General features: G+C 45.4%; 1 protein-coding gene and 1 long non-coding RNA gene across 3 annotated transcripts in view; one reads left to right on the forward strand and one right to left on the reverse strand.

Moving 5' to 3' along the window:
• FOXN3 (forkhead box N3) overlaps positions 1–20,816 on the forward strand; it is a 189,244-nt gene that overhangs the window by 12,016 nt on the left and 156,412 nt on the right. The gene's annotated exons all lie outside the window — the stretch shown is intronic.
• LOC128408112 (uncharacterized) lies at positions 1,150–19,498 on the reverse strand. 2 transcript variants are annotated; one of them, XR_008328971.1, is made up of 3 exons: positions 19,043–19,498; positions 4,787–4,948; positions 1,150–1,580 (listed from the first exon to the last, which is right to left on the reverse strand). It is a non-coding gene; the product is annotated as an uncharacterized LOC128408112 (long non-coding RNA). The 2 variants fall into 2 exon arrangements; XR_008328970.1 differs by lacking the exons at positions 1,150–1,580; positions 4,787–4,948 and adding an exon at positions 14,102–14,242.

Raw genomic sequence — 20,816 nt, forward strand, 5'->3', positions numbered from 1 at the left:
GCGATTCCCCAGTTACACTCCTATAGCAGTTTCAAAGGCTCCCTCTAGAGGGAAACAGTCTCCACTTGTATCAATCCTTTCAAACACAACTCAAGCCATAAAGATAGTTTCAATTTTCAGTTACTTTTCCTCCTTTTTAAACGCAGAAGAGGACAATGGAAACAGTATCTTTCTCTTATTTAACTAGCTGTCAAAAATGTTCTGTTCGCAGTCAATGAACTCTCCCAAAACTTCACTCTTTCTGGCAGCCCTTTTCCAAGTTCAGGGCAGTGGTAATTTGGTTTTTCACTCTCTCCTGCAGGCTCACTAAGTCCAAAATTTCCCCCCTCTTCTCCTGCTTCCAAGGGGGGTTTTGTAGTTTTAACCGATGGAAATTTAATCCTTTGCCAAAAGCTTTCAAAGACTTTAGCTTATAACATCTTTGCTTCAATCTATTTACAAAAGAGGAAGGCGGACTTCCTGTTTAAGACCTTCCCTGTTTCGGTGCCTAATTAAGGTATTTAAAGATCCAATTTTCCGTTCTACTCACGGGTAGTTGTTTAAAATCCAATTGTCCACAGGAAAAAGTCAGCGCTCTCCAGCAACAGCAATGAGGCTTCACTCCGTGAAAGAAGCAGTCAATTCGTAGCACCGCGCCACTCACCCCACATCGCTCCGGATCCCCAAAACAGGGTTTCCCCACGAGTAGGGGAGGCGCAGAAGGTGCCAGCTGAATCCCAAGTTCACAAGCTTCTCCCGCTTGTGATTTCAGAGGGTCTCCGCCTTCGCCGTGGCGGTCAGACCCTGCTTTCCACGGAGCAAGTTCCTCCCGATCGGAGGAGCTCCGCCATTGCCGGAGGCGCCAACCCGGAAGTCCTCTCATATTCCGAATGTGAGGTCACAGTTCTTTTGTACAAATAAAGGACCCATGAGTGAATGCCAAAGGCAAACAATCACATGATAAAATATTAACTGAAAAAAGGAGTACTCAAAAGTGTGATAGGCGTTTTCAACCACATAGGTTGAAAGAGTTGGGCCCTTTAATATAGAATCACCAAAATCAAGAGGAGCACTTGGCCCTTATTGCTTCTGCAACTTGCTAGTCCGAGTAGGAGAAAAGATACTGAAGTTGGAAGGTATCTCAAATTTCAACTCTAGCCACCACTACAGCACACCTGATATGTGGCTATCCAACCTCTGCTTGAAAACTTCCGCCAAAGGAGTGCCCATCACTTTCTGATGCAAGATTTTGAACAGCTGCTGTGGATAAGTAATGGCCATTGTGGATATTTGAAAAAGTGGTCAACACAGCGCAAGAAGGATGTGACTGTAGTGCACAAACTTGCACAAGTTCCAGTTCTTCAAGTCCAATGAGATAAAGTAGATTCTGCATTACATTAAGAATAATTAAAGTATAGTATGAAAGTACCCATCACTCGGGGTGTTTATCAAGTTTATCAAAATGCGTGGTAATAACAACATATACGTCTACAGGGTTGCTGGTGTTCTTACTCTTTTGCTGGAGTTCTTCCTTTGCTTGGACCTTCTCACTCTTGCATTTTGCATCATTGATGAGTAGCTATAAAAATTCTGTCATGGACCTGTAGGAAAGGATGACTTAAAGTTTATTGCCCAACCCCTAATCAGTGTTTCACCTTTATGCTGTGGATCAGCTAAGAAATGGCTGTGCAAATATCAGTTCCTGAGAAACAAATTGCTCTCACTTGGCGGTTATCATGGTAAAATCAAAGTGTTTGTGGCCTTGCAGATGTTGTTGGACCACCAGTCTCACCAGCTGGACCTCAGTGTCTGGGCTGAATGATACGGGCAGAAATGCTCCTTCGGGTATACAGGGCCAAGGCCATTTATGGTTATATAAGGCCGGTGTTATATGGTCCTGGCAGGTGCCCCCAGTTGTAGTTTCCGAGTCATCTTCAAAGGTAGCCCCACGTAGAGCGCATTGCAGTAGTCCAAGTGGGAGATAACCAGAGCTTGTACCACGCTGGTGAGATAGAGCACAGGCAGGTAGGGACTGATGGAGCTGCCTTGAATTTAGAATTAACCTGTGTCTCCATGGACAGCCGTGAGTCCAAAATGACACCAAGGCTATGCACCTGGTTCTTTAGGGGCACAGAATCACTCTGAAACCCAGGAACCCTCCATTGCAGCCCTAGATACACCCCCCTCCCCAGTCATGGCACTGGAGCAAGTGGGGCAAACAGAAACGTGGCTAAGTGAGACCCCAGCACCATGTACCCTGTTTGCCCATTGCCATCACTTCATGGTAGATATCCAGCTTGGAGATGGGCAGGGTTTGGGGGTCGGAGGGACAGCTGTTTGGATTCCAGACCAACTTACAACTTCAGCAAAACGTGATCTTTGTTGTTGGGGAAACAGGGTTGGAGGCAGCGCGGCCTCATTATATGGCGAATAATAAAATGATCTTGGAAATTACTGTCATTGAGGATAAGTATTGAAAGTAATGAAACCTGACAAATTCGAGTTTAATAGACCTTCCTCGAGATTAGCTTGATCCATTAGGCTTGCTCTCTGCCTCCCAGATAGCCTTGTGTCGTGAAGGACTTTTGAAAATCCAAAAGTAAATTTCGCTAACGGATGATGTTAGGGCCACCTGGCTAAGGGCCCTTGTAAAGTGAGAGGGAAGGAGATTAGCCTGACTCATCTTCTCTCCAGGAAGGAGGCCCGCAAACGTGACTTGAATTCCATCAGCCAAGGACAAAACAATAAGACTACCAGGGATGAGCTATAGCTTACTGGCAGAGGCCTGCTTTGGATGCTGAGGAAGCAGCCTTACATTGAGCCAGTTCCTTGGTCTATCTAGCTCAGCACTGTCTGCTCTGACTGGCAGCTGCTCTCCAGGGTTTCAGGCAGGGAATCTTTCCCAAGCATGCTGCCAGGGCTTGAACCTTGGGCTTTCTGCATGCTGCTGAGCTGCGGTCCTTCCCATGTTCAAACCCTGGCCTATCCAATTAGGCGAAACATCGTGGCCAGCTGGACTGGGAATTGGAATCCATGTCTGAGATTAGACTGACTTGTTTATTTTCCACATCAGCCAACAGCAGCAACATGGTATGGTGCTGTTTCCTTCCGTTTCTGAGCTTCTGGGCCCATTCCAGAGCTAACGTTGACCCGGCTATATAAATCGAGAAACTGGCTAACACTGAATCAGACCTTTACACCTTCTATCCCAGTGTGGGGCTAGAATGACAATAGCCCTGTCCACGCATTACTTGTCCCATGGCAGGATCATGGCTGCACTCCTGGCCATGCCCCTGAGATTGTGCCCTTGCAGGCACGCCAACTGTAGCAGGCAGAGGTGTCATCAGCCCCCTCAGTATTTTTTAGCAGGAGACTCGGCCCCCCCAAATATTGAGGGGGGTGGAGGAGGTCGAACCACTTAGCTTAGTGTGGCACAGCTAGGCTGTGGTACAAGGTTGAACCGGCCTAAGCGGCATCTCCCAACATTGCGCAGGCTGGCGCAGCCTTCCGCTAGACCACACTGGTTTGGCCTGCACCGCGTTGGAAGATTTGTGGCATGTAGCACATGTGTGACATGTGTGCCACACATGCCAGTGCCCGCCCCCTCCCCCAATCTTGGGGGCAACCCGGCTCCTGCAACCCTTGCCTTTGCTGTTGTATAAACATTGGAAAAGAACCTGTGTGGAGCTCCTGTGCCTCAAACAGCCATGTGGGAGTCCTGACTGAATGGAGATCCTAAGCTCCAAATCATGTGCAGCTGCCATTTTGTTTTCAGTTCCTTTCCTAATAGTCCCTAATATGCAATTTGCCCTTTTCACAGCTGCACATCTTCAACAAGCTATCCACCACAACCCCAAGGTTTTTCCCTTTGTTAGTCACCACCAGTAAGTACATATGTGAAGTCAGGACTTTTTTGATCCAATGCACATCCCTTTAAACTTCCTTACATTGAATTGCATTTGAATGCCCATTCAGACAACGTGGAACAACCTGCAAACCCTTTTCTGAGGACTATATTGTATGCCTGTTCTGTGTGTTAGTGTCCGGGAGCCGTTCAACCACCTCTTGCAAAAGTGTCTTAAGATGCTGCCACAAAAGCCTTGCTAATGAGACACATAAAGCCCTGAGTGTGGCTCTGATGTTCTGGGCCTGAAGTTTTTAGTGAGCAGTAAATGAATCTGCAATATTTTGCCCAATGTACTGTTGGGGAAAGTTGCAAGGGAGAATTGTTTCCGTTTTCAGAGCATATTTTTTTTTCCTTTGGTGAACAGACATTGCTTAATGAGTTGTGAAATCAAACACTTTGATGGTAGGAAGATCAAATTGCTGAGTCTTAATCTAGGGTTGGTAATTTGTACAAAACTGCCTTTCTTCCCATACCGTCTAAAAGTGGACCTTTTCAACTATGAGAAGAGGAGGGAGCCCGAGTCTTGCTGCTCCTTGTTCCGAGTCCTTCAAAACGGGGATAGCCAGCTCGCTAGATGCTGTTAGACTACAACTCCCATCAGCTCTAGCCAGATAGCCAGTTGTCAGAGATTATGGAAGTTGTAATCCAGCAACGTATATGTAGGTCACCACATTGGCTATATTTGATAGCTACTTGAAACAGATATGAACATAAGCTTTTATTTTTCTTACTTCAGAAGATATGTAATATCTGAACTTTCTGGTTATGTTGTTTAGCTCTTTCCTGCTCTAACTTGTGCTAATAGATAAATTCCCATCGATTGCAGTCAAGCACGCAGAGCAGAACCGATCAATTGAAAAGTAAAGTTAAGACAACAAGTACACTTCTTTTTCCACTTACCTTAATGGAAAGCTTTCAGGCCAGATCTGTCTTTGGCGCAACAGGACTTACGATGAGCGATTTGGACCAAGGATAGTGTTGGCTCTTCCCATTTTGTTTTGACCTTTTCAGATTGTTGCTGTACAGGACTGATACGATTAAACATGCTCAGTGATATCCAAGCTTGAAAAATGGAAAAGGCAAAGCTGGAGTGAATGTTATTCTTTGTTTTCATTAAGGGAAAGGGTTGGTGATTGAGTTTTTTTATAATATAGATCTGAAAACACTAGAATTGGTTCCAGATAAATGCTAAAACTTCGTTTCGCGTTCCCTGAACAAGTTACAGTTATAGATTTGGCACAGCACCAGAACATCGCTGTGTTTATGCGCAACTGTCCAGTGAGGTTAAAGTATCTTTTCTGTATGTTTATAGCTCATGACAGTTTTGAGTGAGATGTCAGCGCCTACGGATGTGCTACTCACTCATTCATCAAAAATCTGTGCAAACTGGTTGCATGATTCAACAAAAAATACACGGCCGTCCTAAAGTGCACTAAGAAGGAACAAAATATGCTTGTTTGACAATATCAAGTGTTAGTCAAGGCTCGGGGATTTCACGAAAGCTCTCGCTTTACGCAACGAGATTACCATGCAGGAACAAGAAGGGAAATAATTGCAGAATTGCTATGATTCCCCCCCCCCCCGCCCTACATTGATCATGATTACAATCTTTTTCATTCACTGATGGTGGGATAAAGGAATTGGGGAGGGTGGAGTGCTGCACCTCATTTTGACTATGAGAAGACTGTGTGGATTGTTGGCTGTAGGTTACACACAACCACACAAAAAAAACCCCCACAAGCTAATATGAAAGCCAAAACATTTCCCACACCAGATGGATCTATGGTTGGAATCATAGAATTGTACGAGGCACTACCGTATGTGAGAACATTGGATTGGCTGGGCTGTTTAAGAAGGGCCATAAGACTGTTTGTGACAGCCGTCAGACTATGTTTTCAAAAAGAAAAGGAAAAGCTCTGCTGCTGTCGCTTGTCCAAATACCCTCCCCACACCTCCCAAATGCCCCCTCCCCAATTTCCAGTAATAAAAAGAAGGAATCAGAAACATTTAGCAGAGATGTGAGGATCCAGAACTGGCCTCCACAGTCACTTACGGACTCATTGTTCAAACTGTGTTTATGGAAGACAATCTCACTCAGCTACGAGTGATCGCCGCCGAAGAAGAAGAAGAAGAAGAAGAAGAAGAAGAAGAAGAAGAAAGATGCACACTTAGAAAGAAGTACTGTAATTTAAATAGAAGGGCAAAACAACTCACCATAGCAAGCCAACCTGTGTACCTGCTCCCCTTGTTTTGTGAGTGCTGTTGGTGGGCCACTTCAGGGTCCCTGGTCTTCCTTCAGAAATTTGAACCGGACAGCCTGCCTTAAAATGGAGGGCTCTCCAACAAATGCAGGGCATTCCTAAGTAAAGGAAGACATAGGGCTGCCTGCTTAACACCTCTGCAACCTGTGAAATAACAGGCTGTGCATTCTCTGGTGGTGCTTCACTGTTCATGCGCAGGCATTCTCACATATGTACATTGCAGACAAGATGGATCTTCCCTTGCCCCCCTCCATGGGACTGCTAAAGCCTAAATCCTGAGGAGTGAGCGACCCAAAACCCCGATCAGAAGCAGAGACTGTCTTTAGTAAATAGGGTCAGCTGGGGCCACCCCACCCAAATGGGAGGCAGCATTCATGATTAATCTTCTCGTTTTTTTAGATGTAAGATTTTTATCACCGTTGCAGAATATCCTAAACCACATTAACTAGTTCTGTGTGAAGCATTACCATGAATAATTGAAGTTAATCTGCACTTGTTAACAAAATGCATCAGGAGATACATTATCCATGCCTTAATTGAAGCCGTGTGCTTAGGCCTCATTCTGCAAAGTACACAGTGCCCCAAGCCCTTAGTTACCATTGAAAATTGAAAATGCTCAGCTCTTAGAAACTCAAGGCCTGTGCTATTTACTAAAGTGTGTTTGTGTGTGAAAAGTGGCCTTTAATGGGCACAAACAATATTCTTATGGGAGCCCATTTTGAATCTGCTGCGGCAACACATTGTAGATTCTTTTGACATCATCCAGTAGTCCGGCTTTATTTAGCCATGGCAACTGTGTCAAATTAACTCCCGTCTTCCAGTAGCAAGACTGCAGCTTTGTTTGTTTTTCCTCTCAAGGGAATCATCGTTATAAGATGCATTAATAGTCACCAGAAAAAAAATGGGAGGAAAATTTTGAATGAAAGTTTAGCTTTTTATATTGTTCTGATTTATTTTGTTTAAGGTGGTAGTCTACCCTTTTCAGGATGCTGAAAATTATAGAGACAGTGGTTACATACAACCCTGGACAGGGAGATTGCTCAAGGCCCTTACAGTTTCCATAGGGTAGTCATGCAGAAGTTGGGGCGCGGCAGCCATGTGAAAGCGGGCAAATGTTACATGAAAACCTAAGAAGAAGAATTAAAAAAAACTTTGCTCCCTTTTCAAGTTACAAAGCTGATAAAATAAGAGAGGTCTAAGTACCGAGAAGTATAAAATCACTTTAGAAAATGAAGACGTTTATTTTAATAATGCGTGGTGGAGTATATTAAAACTGTCTCACACTTGTAAGTCTTTGGTGGGAGGAAATGTTGTTGTTATTGTCATAATGTTCCTTTTCTGTTGTGAACATGCTTTCAATAAATCACTTTTTTAAAAATGACCAAAATAATGTTTGTTTTTTTTCATAGGGATTTACATCTATGCTACAATATATGTTTAAATACTTATAAGGTGGTCATGTACTAGGGAGATATTTTATAGATTTGAGATCAGAACTGATTTGTGATACAGTCATACCTTGGAAGTCGAACAGAATCCGTTCCGTAAGTCCGTTCGATTTTGTTTGGAAACTAAGGGCGTGGCTTCTGATTGGTTGCAGGAAGCAGCTCCTGCAGCCAATTGGAAGCTGCAGAAGCTGCGTTGGACATTTGGGTTCCAAAGAAAGTTTGCAAACCGGAACACTCACTTCCAGGTTTGCGGTGTTCGGGAGTCAAAATGTTTGACTCGCAAGGTGATCAGAATCCAAGGTACGACTGTATATGTCCACAGCTGGATGGGTGATGGGTGAGACACAGCCCATGGTAGTGGCAGGTGGAGCCACTGTCACAGTTAAGCAGCTGGTGAGCAACCGCTGGTCAGCCATGATGCCCATGGACAGAAAATGGAGGTGCAATCCTCTGTCTGAGTGCCGTGGTGCATTATTGGACTGACCCTGTTACTGGGGTTGCACATTTGATTAGGAACTCTAGTGTGCGTGTGTATAGCCCTTTTCGCCTTCAGCCGGTTCTGTGGAGATTGTAGGCAAGCCAGCTGCCTGATCTTCTGCCCTGGTGTTATGTACTGAGTTGAATAGGATCCAAAAGGCAGCAGTCTGATTGGTCCTAGAACAATAGGATCCAAAAGGCAGCAGTCTGATTGGTCCTAGAACAATGCAGCAGGATGATTGGTTGGCAGGAACTACCCAATCATGCTCCAGATAGAAGTGAATCCACAACCTGATTGGCTTACAGTAGAATTCCGGAATTAGCCAATCATGTGCAGCCCATTGTGTAAATAATGTATATAAAGCAGATACTTTGAGGGGACATTCTTTCATTCTTCCTCACTACTATGAGCTGAATAAAGAGCATGAAATCACTTTGCGACTCTGAGTATATTTCACCTGTCCATGCATTCGGTCAGTATGTCTAGTCAAAGGTGACATTAGGACTTATTATCATGCTTGACTGACATGAAGAGGTCAGATTGTGCAGCAAAATATACCCTCAGAACACTCTCTGGGGGAAATTGTGGCCAGTCTGAGGATACCAAGCCAGAAAGATCTAACTGGTCCGAATAAAGCTCTGGTTAAAGGTGATGCAAGGGACAGTTGGCCCCAGATGAGGATCCAAACCCCCACCCATATCAGTGGGCACACTCATAAAGTTCACAACATACAGTAGATACTGTAATGATTACAAAAGCAACACCTCCAACCACTAGGTGGTGCTATTCCATGTTCGTTGAGGTCAACTAAAGTGCCTTTGGCTTGGCTTGTGACTGTGTTGTCAGGACCAGATTTATTCTAGAGACGTTGCTGGTTTAGATTGCAGGTCTCTAATACTCTGTTATTTCAACCAAGTATTACATTACGCTGCTTCAGTCATTACACATGCATGGAGCTCCCTTGCTGGATTGGGGCAATTCCTCAATACACACACACACACACACACACACACACACACACACACACAATTTGGTACCTGCATAATACATAAAAGTCACATTAGGCAAGGTGTGTGACTAGGCACCCCTGGCAGTTGCTGGTTCCTTGGTCTGAACCAAGTTCCTCTGCAGCTTTATTCTCCTTAAATACGACCCATTTAAGCTTGAATAATATTAAGCAGCATTTTAATAGGAAGTGAGCATTTCTCTTCAGAAGCAGAGCAAGAAAGCCGGGGGGCAAAAGCGGCGGCAGGGGGTGCACAGGGGTGGTGGTGGGGAAGAGATGTAATAATAATAATGGAACCAAAACTGTGTGCCTTTTACAAGAGACCTATAAAATGTATTCTTCCTCCCTGAACTCTTGCCTTTTCAAAGGATGAAGATTAGACTTGCCACTTAGCTAATGCACTTGAGAGGAATTCTAGGTTCTACCTCATTTGGAGTTTCCATCTGAGAAATTCCACGTGTAGAATTGTTTTCCTTCTTCGTGCGACAAAATTGGGACCGTGTAAACTGTTGTGAAATATGGACAGCAGTCAAAAGATGGAACCTCACCAGGGGTGTCTTACCCATAGAGCCTAGTGGCGCGGGACGCCAGGGCGCCAAGTTCTGAAGGGCGCCAGGGAAGAGGCCGAAGCTGGACGCGGTGCCTCCCGGCATCAGCTCGCTGCCCTCGCCTGCCTCCGCCATGCCGCGCCAATACAGCGCTGCACCCGGAGCCTCCGTCTGCCGTGGCCACCGCGGCACAAAGCGGCCAGCTGAGCCAGAAGGCGCCACGTCCAGTCTCCACCTCTTCCCCACCGGAGGAGCCGCCCGCCAGCCGCTGCCCGCCTCCTCAAGCCCCGCCAGCAGCGCCGTCCTCCCTAAAAAACTCAGGGAAACAGGGGGGGCACCGGAGGGAGCTTTGCACCACAGCGCTGGATATGCTTAAGATGGTCCTGAACCTCACTCCAGATAAAGCTATAATCAAACCTTTGATGGCGGCAGGTATACTTGTGGTATTTAAAATGGCAGCTGTTCATGGCGACTGTGTACTATGTTCAGTAACTGAGACAATATCTACCAGTTTCTGGGGGTCCTGAGTGGGTGAATACTGTTGTGCTCATGTCCTACTTGTGGGCTTCCCTTAACCATCTAGTTGGCCACTATGAGAGCAGTGGTCTAGATTAGGCCTTTGGTCTGACCCAATGGAGCTCCCCTTATGCTCTTCAACTAGTGTTTCTTGAAGAGAACTTACAAAGCGTGAAAGAGAAACTCATCTCTCAACTCATCTCTCAAACTCAACTCGTCTCTCCAAACACTCAGGAATGGGTTGATGGATGCATCTTGGAGGATATCCTATTGCCTGCTGTTGAATATTTATATATGTATCTCCCTTATTCTCACAACAAACAGGAGTTTAAGAATAATGTAAGAAGAGCTCTCCTATGTCTGACCCGAAATTCATCTAGTTTACACTGCAGTCCACCCTGCCCAGGTGGAATACTCAGGTGTTCTGGGGGCTGGCAAGGATTCTGTTGGCAGCATGACATGTTTGTCAGGTGGAAGGGGGAGCTCCATGCCTGGGGGGTGACACTGGCATTTCCTCACAGGCTGGACTGGGTGGAAGGACAGCCCTATTCAGTCCAATGCCTCCACCCTAGCTGGCTCAAAAGGGGGTTGAATTGCAGTCTTAGCATGCTTGGTTTCTCAACGAACTGCCTCGGAAAGGCAACAGCCAAGACCTGAAGTCAGTACAGTGGTACCTCAGGTTAAGTACTTAATTCGTTCCGGAGGTTTGTACTTAACCTGAAACTGTTCTTCACCTGAAGCACCACTTTAGCTAATGGGGCCTCCTGCTGTCGCCACGCCGCCGTAATACGATTTCTGTTCTCGTCCTGAAGCAAAGTTATTAACCTGAAGCACTATTTCTGGGTTAGCAGAGTCTGTAACCTAAAGCATATGTTGTTACGAAAAAGGAGCAATGCAGAAGCAAGCACCAGGTGGCTGGAATGGTAAACAGGATGTGGATGTTATTGGATTGTACCGTGGGAACCAGGAACAGTTTGTAAAGTGCTCTGAGAGCCGGATGTTACCTCAGAGCAGCACATGACCCTGTACTGGAAGTACATGGGTGGAGTTTATTCTCTCTCTGCAGTGGGGAAGCAGAGTGTGCAGACATGTTTTCTCTGTACTGCTGAAAGACAGAAATAAAGACATGTAGATACATTTCTGTCTGTCTCATTCCCCCTCCCTGGGGGAGGAGTGGTGTGTTCTTTTCACGCAGACAGGAGGATCGCCGAAGAGACCTCCCTTGATCTTGCCGGCAGACGCTGGCAGGGGAGGTAAACATAAGGATTCAAGCCGGGCACCTGGAGGGTGGACAAATTCCTAAGAGCTGGAGGCTCTGCTCGCTTGAATTCCGACATATGTAACCCGAGGTACCACTGTAATACTCATGTGCCAACCCTGTAGGGCTGTTTCCCAAACTTGGGCCTCCAACTGTTTTTTTATTACAACTCCCAGTGGTCAGGGATGATGGGAATTGTAGCCCCAAAACAGCTAGAGACCCAAGTTTGGGAAACACAGCTCTTGGGTTCGCCAAACAGCAGAGCAGCCACTAAAATGGGCAACAGCAATGGAAACGTCTGGCTCTGTGCAAGCCACTTGTAGTTTCTGCTGAAGCAAAGTGACACTGTGCCTGAGTCTTTGGCACCTGGGTTGATGATAAGGATGGGAATAACATCGTATGTGATAAGAGGCTGAGAAGGCCATTTCAGGCAGCACAGCAGGCTGTGAAACCCTAACATTCTTACTGGTTTGGAAAAGATGCTTATGTGAATGTGTCTATGACTTGCACGGCAATGGAAAACAAAAGCAAGTTGCTTTTGGCTACACTTCCCCCCCCCCAAAAAAGATTTTGAGCAGGGTTTGCTCCCATCTCTGATCATTATAAAGAGGGGTCTCCTTACTACACTTTCTCCTTTTCATTGTAGTGAGAATATTCCTTGGCTTTCGGCCTCTGAATACCAGTTACTAGTTAAGGAGGCAGCTGTTACACTCAGGTCCTGCTGGCAAGATTCCCATGGGCAGCTGGTGGGCCACTATCAAAACAGGATGTTGCTGGACTAGGTGAGCCTCTGGCCTGATCCAGTAGAGCTCTCTTTACACTTACTGGTTCAGTTTTACTCACTAGGGTTCAATTCTGAAGCCACATGAATACCCACCTGCCTTTCCCTGTCCTCTTGAATACATTTCATACCCAAAGATGGCCATAACTCACAGGATTTTCATTGATCCTCGGTTTTTCTGATAGTGTTCACTGTGTTGGCATCACCTGTGGCCCTCAGGTCCTGCTTTTAGGCTTCCCTATGGACATCTTAAAAAGCAGAGACATCACCTTGCCAACAAAGGTCTGTATAGTTAAAGCTATGGTTTTCCCAGTAGTGATGTATGGAAATGAGAGCTGGACCATAAAGAAGGCTGATCGCCGAAGAATTGATGCTTTTGAATTATGGTGCTGGAGGAGACTCTTGAGAGTCCCATGGACTGCAAGAAGATCAAACCTATCCATTCATAAGGAAATCAGCCCTGAGTGCTCACTGGAAGGACAGATCCTGAAGCTGAGACTCCAATACTTTGGCCACCTCATGAGAAGAGAAGACTCCCTGGAAAAGAACCTGATGCTGGGAAAGATGGAGGGCACAAGGAGAAGGGGACGACAGAGGACGAGATGGTTGGACAGTGTCCTCAAAGCTACCAGCATGAGTTTGACCAAACTGCGGGAGGCAGTGGAAGACAGGAGTGCCTGGCGTGCTCTGGTCCATGGAGTCACGAAGAGTCGGACACGACTAAACGACTAAACAACAACAACAACAACATTTGTGGCAGGCCACTGTGAAAACAGGTTGTTGGTCTAGTTGGGCCTTTGGCCTGATCCAACAGGCTTTTCTTACGTTCTCATGTCTATATTCTCTTTTAATAGCAAGTACTCCAATCTTCCTGTCTTGTCTTGGAGGCATTAACACAGCAGCATGTCCCCGCCAGGGAAGGTGGACGAGCTCCTCTTTATATACTGTATGAACACATTTGTGTGGGTTGAAGAGCTATCTCTGCTTCTTTGGGGATTTGTGTGAGAGTGGCGATGCCTGTGAGCTTATGGGGATGGCTGTGTATGAGAGCTAAGCTGGGAGTGCTTGTGTGTGTGTATAATTTTTATTCCTGCAGAAAAACAACGTCAACAACAGCCAATGGGTCAATCGCAGTCTGTAAATTCTATTACTGTAATTGCAGTAATGGGTAATCTGCAGGGATAGGTTTGCAAGTGTGAAACAGATGCTGAGAATGGAGAAAGACGGCAACACTCCACTCAGTTGTTATTTTCCCAACGGCTCTGTCCCTACCTTTTCATCCCCTCCTGCCCCCCCCCCCCCACTTTGCACTAGGAACCATCTTGGCTGTGAGTCCTAGAATACATGCTCCCTGCTTGCAGGACTTTCCCCACCTGGCCATTTCAATGATTGATTGAGATGTTGTATTGGGGAAGCCTACTTTGTGCATAGGCTATCCCTGTGGTTTAGAACAGTGAATAGCAACTGAACAGGGCTAGTCAGTTTCATGAATGAGTTATTCAGATTTGTTGGAGTCTTCCCTTGCAATCTGCTTGCGCAATTAGTCTCCATGGTACCCTAGAGCAATGGTGTTGCCTCCTGGTTGGCTGTTTGTTTGCTTCTATGATTTCTAAATTTGTCCTAAGTGCAAGACAAGAAGCTACTTTTAGGGTGCATACAATTAAATGGATTGATATAAGCAAATTGGGGGTGGTCATTTCTTGTTTCCACTGCAAAATATTGAAATTCCCCCGATCCTTTCATGCTTCAACTGTTCACTGGATGTTCATCCTTTTGCAGAAGAAATATATCCTTAATAAACTAAAATCCTTCTGTTTGCTTTAAACTTGTTGTCTCTCAATTGCATCAAAGGACCACCATTAATGATTAACGACAAAAGGCATAGTCAAGATCCCTATTGATTTTCCCTAGAGTAATCATGATTTTATACATCTGTTTTATTGCCTTTTGTGCTTTCATGCCCATACTAAAGAATACAATGTTTGTCATCTCTTCTGATATGCAAATTGTTCCATAGTTAGGTCATTATTTAAAAACAGTTGTTCTGCGTGCCTTCATATCTGCAAAGAGAGAAACCAAAAGTGTAACTGTGGTATGTCGAGAAAGAACCATCAGAGAACCACCAGAAGCCACACAAATGCGCATTTAATTACTCTTCATCAGGTTTCCGTTTCATGATGCTGGCTGGGCAGGTGGGAACTGTAGTCCAACAATAAATGGAGAGCACCAGGCTGAGGGAGCCTGCTGCCTGTCTATCATCGCTCTCAACCAGTAGTGGCCCAAACAAGATGTGACTTTTTCCTTTGGCTAGAAACAGGATGACTTCAAGTCAGATCATCCATGTCATGCCAAATTTGATCCTGAGCTACCTTACGTCACCTTCTGTGGTTTTCAACAGATTTGCTTAAAAACAGGACATTGGTTCTTGGGAAAGTCCTGACCGCCTAGAAATTATGCAGATTACAAACCAGAAAGGGCCAAACACCAGCCGCCCCTCCCTCCCTGATCAGGACCATCCACCCAAGAACAGAGATTTCAAATCAACCCAAGCAGTTCAAACCTCAAGCAGAAAACAGATAAGCTGACTGAAACACACAGAAGCATAGAATTGTAGAATTGAAAGGGACCCTGAGGATCGTCTAGTCCATGGGTAGGCAAACTAAGGCCCGGGGGCCGAATGCAGCCCAATTGCCTTCTCACTCTGGCCCACGGACGGTCTGGGAATTAGTGTGTTTTTACATGAGTAGAATGTGTCATTTTATTTAAAATGTATCTCTGGGTTATTTGTGGGGCCTGTCTGGTGTTTTTACACGAGTAGAACGTGTGCTTTTATTTAAAATGCATCTCTGGGTTATTTGTGCAGCATAGGAATTCGTTCATTTGTTTTTTTCAAAATATAGTCCGCCCCCCCCCACAAGGTCTGAGGGACAGTGGACCGGCCCCCTGCTGAAAAAGTTTGCTGACCCCTGCCCAACCCCCTGCAATGCAGGAATATGCAGCTGTCCCATATGGGGATTGAACCTGCAACCTTGGTGTTACCAGCACCACACTCTAGCCAACTGGAGAATGGGTTACCAGGCCCCCAACAGCACAGAGCTATTAGCTCAAACCCAAACTGCACACATGGGGCATGAAGACTACATTTTTGTCTCTAAATGGGAATCTTTTGAATACTGCTGATATGGTATATAGTATTGCAAACTGCCTTTCATAACACAGTGGTACCTCCGGTTGCGGACGGGATCCGTTCCGGAGCTCTGGTCAGATCCTGAGGTTTCCACAACCGGAGGGACCGCTTCCGCGCATGCATGCGGCACGGTAGAGCACGTCTGCACGTGCGGTGAAATAATTCTGGGGTTGCCGCTTTTGCAATGCGAAGTTTACTTTACCCGACGGTAACGTAAGCTGAGGTGCTACTGTAATAGCTTGTGGACATGTGGGGGTTACTGAGCGATCCAGGCTTTAAAGATCAGAACCAGCACTTTGAACTGAGCCTGGAAACTGATGGCTAACTAATGGAATTGGGTCAGTTGGGTCCTTAACAGTTTGAGAGGCCTAAGACCTGGCTGTTTGGGACTGGGCTCCAGATCTCCTACCTTTGCCCCTCCCCTTGGAAACTTTATTTACCTTTACCTTTACAGGGAAGCATTCCTTCTGAACTAAATTTCCACTTATGCATATAAAACATCACCTGTAAAGTTGAATGCTGGGTCTGGGCCCCACATCTTTTAATCAGACCCACAAGGTATATGGATTAGCCTGCTTATAGCATGGTAGTAAGTGCTGATGTTATACATTTACATTTAACCTGGGTTATCTACTTGGTACTGCATTTCTGTCTTTACCGGGTCCCCAGCTGCTTTTGTGGCATAACCCTTGCACCTTTAATAACCCCACAGCAAGCAAAAGCTTGGCCAGAGACACTTCCCCCCAAACTACATGCTCATCTACTTAATTTGGAGCTGTTAAGCATGTCTTTAAAGTACGATGCCACTGTGAGAAGAGGATGCTAGAGGTAACAGGCCTTTAGTCTGGTTCAGTAGGGCTCTTGCAGGAATTGCGCCAGACAAAAGGGCTGGCAACCCTAGCTAGGGAACATATTAAACGTCAGTTTTGGATTCCTGCTGTGTTGTTGTGATGGAGATTGGTTTGACGAATGGCACCCTTCCCAGATTCAACTTGTGGCAATGCAAAATGTTTTGTGGATGGCAATTCCAGAGACTTGACACTGAGATAATTAATGTTGCTATCTTGAAAAGTTGAGGTTTATGCCTCAGTATAAATATTTGCAGGAACATTTGAGATTTAGTAGCCCGACATGCAGAAGTTAAGAAGCTGAAACTTTCCCCAGAGTAGAACTGAAGTCTGGAGGCAGGCGGTGATGTTTAAGAGAGCTGAAAGTCAATTCAGAGTCCTTTGTGGGGATACATTTCTTTTGTCCCATTTTCGGCTTTGGTCAAACAGGTTCTGTGGGTTTTTGAAGTCATTCAAAACCTGCATACCAGAAATGGGAAGAATTTATGCATCCCAAAGAGTGATCAAACCCCCTTCAACTTGGTAAAAGCAGGACAGAAACACCTCTTTCGAACCAAAGTAACGGGGAAAGATTTGCCTTTAATTCAATGGTGTTGAAGGCACAGGAGCGAGAGCAATTAAAAGTTGACAGCCCGATCATCAGAAGGAGAGACTGGAAAAGTAGTGTTTTTCTGTAGTGAATGATCTTTTTTCAAGGTATGCAGTGCAACCCTAGATATGCCTACTGACTATGAGAAGCAATTTCGACTTTGTAAAATGGCACTTATTTCCAAATGGGCATGTACAGGATTGCGGCGTCTATTTAACTTGAATTTGTTCTTTCGTTTTTATAGCTGTTAGGACCCTATTGTATATCACAATTTTATCAGCCTTTCAGCTCTTTATGAAGCGTATTTCCTTTCACAACTCAAGTTCTGCAGAGGTTGCTTTTTCAAGCTCTGTTGTCCTGACTTTGTGTGTGTGTGTGTGTGTGTGTGTGTGTACATGTGTGTGCGTGCGCACGCGCTTGTTTTTAAATCACACAGCTACTGTGGAAAGACTTAGAACTTAAAGCTTCTCCATTTGCCACCAAATGAACTAGGAGCTGAACTCTGCTGGTCAGACAGGTTGTTGAATGAGGGCATGTGACACAGTTTCAAAGCAGGATTTTGCCAACACCCTTCAGCTAGATGGGAGATACAAGAATCTTGTCAGGCATAGGGCTTCAGAGGAGTTAAGACTTGTGCTGGTACACAAAGATTGCAAAATACTTTGTTACTGTTGTCTTGATTCTCTCTCATTCACACTCTTTCAAACTCGGCTGCTTTTCTCCTTTCTACAAATGGGGACAATGGGAATTCCGAAGTGTTATTTTATACTCCAGTCCAAGAAGTGGATGGAAAGAGCCATATTATTACAAGCTCATTGTGGCAGTTCCTGGTAGGTGATCATGCCTTTTAAAATTTAAAGAATAATGCAGCAATGTGCCTAAGAGGAACAAGCAGTGCAACTATCCCCCCCCTCCAATAATGGCTGAATCAGAGTGTTAGTTGTGTGTGTGGACCTTTATGAAGTGCAAATGTTAAACTTCTCTGCTTCGCTTTGCATGCTTACTCGTTAGTTTATGTGTGTTGCGTAAAACCTCTTGCAAGCTGGATATTCCTGCAGTACTTCTAAAACTTGCTCCAGAGACTGCCTCTTTTGCTTTTGCCTGTTATTTCTTATTCTCCGAGTATCATCTGACATTCAGTCTGTATGCAAGTCCCATTGGCTTCACAGAGGGGAGAGGCGCTGACTTATTGGAGGGTGGAATTTGGCCTTCAGTTAGTTTCATTTTTAACTTTTGCACACTCCGTCCAAGGCTGACTTGCCCAAGGTTTAACTGCAATTTCTAAAGCTGTGTGAGCAGCTTGCCTGAACTAGCAAAAGGGGCTTGGAAACCGACGTGCAAAGTTGGGCAAAGTCCCATTTAAGCAAATGGCTTACGTCTACAGCAAGTACTCTAACATCGACTACTACGTTTCAGGATGCTAACTGCACAAACACTGCCTTTGAGTTAAACAAGTGGATGAAAATTGCTCTTATTAATATAAAGGCCTCGGAGGGGGAAGGGACAGGAAAGGCTGTTGCTACATTTATTATCTGGGCCAGAGGGAAAAAAGAATGCAGGTTTTGTTTTTCAAAATAAATTAAAATATGATTTAATTTTTTATTGCTATGCCCTGGATTGTGCAAGTTATCACGCAAACCGTGCCAGCCTGGGTGGCATTTTCGTATAACTCTGTTTTCTCAGAGCAGAAGCAAATGTAAAAAAAGAGTAATCAAGAGCTGAAATAATTGAAAGTGACTGTCGCTGTAGTCTATTCCTTTTGGTCGCAGTGCTTCTCATTCATCACATGTGTATCGGTCTTCTTGCATCCGTAGAGCCGGGTTTCGTTTTAAGGTCAGCCTTCAATTTCTGGAGAATATAATTTAAAGCTATTTATAGTGCTTTGCGATTGCCTGTAATAACTAATAGGGAGAAGGGGGACGAGTAGGGTGCGTGTGTGAGAAAGGCCTGCTTTCTGCAGCCGAGAAATAAATGTGCAACAGCTGTGTCTGCCTTAACTTGATTAAAGTTTTTTTTGTTTTTTTTTAAAGTGTAAACATAAGAATGACTCCGGACAAAAGAGCAGGAGCGAGCCGGGCTATCTGTTGTTATTGTAAGACTCTTTGCAGGCGTTAACTCTGGCTCATCAGGAGAGCGCTAGATTTCTGTGTTTAAAGTTTACTTTGCTGTTTGTATGGAGTGGGGTCAGTGTTGTGGTGAATAATTTATAGGCAGCATGAATGAGCTCATTAGTCACCTTTTCAGAGTTTAAATGAGTTTGGTGGTTGTCGTTACATGGGCCCTTCTGTTCAGCCGCATGGCAAAATGACAGTTTGGCAGTTGACTTGCTTGTAGCAGGCTAGGCCGCCTCTTTTCAGCGTGGGGTTTTCTTTTGTGTCCTATTCAAACCCCCCATTCTGTTGCCCAGCGCTGGTCCGGTAACTCAGGCTTCGGGCGTTTCTTCAGCGGAGAGCTGGTGCTTGCATTATATGGCTCCTGGGTCCTCTTATTGTAGACTCTGGTGTCCTCCTCCTGAGTTATCCATCATTTTCATGCAACCAGCAGTTCTGGAGAATCCTGGTGTTTTTATGAGGAGACTCCAAAGCAGCCCATCTAGGACTGAGGATGCCCAGAGGCCACGCAATACTGTTTGGATGTGGGGAGAAACCGAAAACAAAGGAGGAGTATCATGGAATTGTAGAGTTGGAATGACCCCAAGGGTCATCTAGTCCAACCCCCTGCAATGCAGAAATCTTCACACAAATGTGGGCTAGAACCCATAAGCCTGAGAATAAGAGTTTTATGCTCTAGCGAATGAGCTGTTCTAAGGAGTGGGGTGAAGTCTCCTGAAAAAGGCATAGCTAAGAGGCTTGGAAACCTGAACGAGAACGCTCCAGAGCTGCAACGTTTTGTTGTAGGCCTTGCTTGTCAAGAGAGATCGTTTTACTCTCTGTGACGCAAATATGGTAGCGAAGAAGAAGTAACCGGAGTGAGGTTGCCATTTTTCTTTTTGCTAACTCTTCCCTGCTGCATGCAAAAGTTTAGCAAGGGAAGCTTTTCCTGGCGTGGAGAGGAAGTGATGTAACCCCCCCCCCTTTTAAATATAATTTTTTATTAGTTTTTTTTTATCATTTCATTTCATTTTTTATCATATCATTTTCAACAGTAATTAAACATACTTTTACAACTTATTCAAAACTTCCCCTGTTAACCTACGTGTGTTATTGTTAATACTTCTGTTCCTGTATCTTTTAGCAAGCTGAGTAGGGATTTGAAGCCTAGTACCCTAGGTACTAGGGGACGCAGGTGGTGCTGTGGGTTAAACCACAGAGCCCAGGACTTGCCGATTAGAAGGTCGGCGGTTCGAATCCCTGCGACAGGGTGAGCTCCCGTTGCTCGGTCCCTGCTCCTGCCAACCTAGTAGTTTGAAAGCACGTTAAATTGCAAGTAGATAAATAGGTACTGCTCCAGCAGGAAGGTAAACAGTGTTTCCGTGCGCTGCTCTGGTTTGCCAGAAGCGGCTTAGTCATACTGGCCACATGACCCGGAAGCTGTACGCCTGCTCCCTTGGCCAATAAAGCGAGATGAGCGCCGCAACCCCAGAGTCGGTCACAACTGGACCTAATGGTCAGGGGTCCCTTTACCTTTATCTATCCTAGGTACTTGGGGACGCAGGTGGCGCTGTGGGTTAAACCACAGAGCCTAGGACTTGCCGATCAGAAGGTCGGCGGTTCAAATCCCCGCGACGGGGTGAGCTCCCATTGCTCAGTCCCTGCTCCTGCCAACCCAGCAGTTTGAAAGCACGTCAAAGTGCAAGTAGATAAATAGGTACCGCTCCGGCGGGAAGGTAAACGGCATTTCCGTGTGGTGCTCTGGTTCGCCAGAAGCAGCTTAGTCATGCTGGCCACATGACCCCAGAAGCTGTACGCCGGCTCCCTCGGCCAATAAAGCGAGATGAGCGCCGCAACCCCAGAGTCGGCCACGACTGGACCTAATGGTCAGGGGTCCCTTTACCTTTACCTTTATCCTAG

Source organism: Podarcis raffonei, chromosome 1, assembly GCF_027172205.1.
Source record: "Podarcis raffonei isolate rPodRaf1 chromosome 1, rPodRaf1.pri, whole genome shotgun sequence".
In the NCBI taxonomy this organism is placed as follows: domain Eukaryota; kingdom Metazoa; phylum Chordata; class Lepidosauria; order Squamata; family Lacertidae; genus Podarcis; species Podarcis raffonei.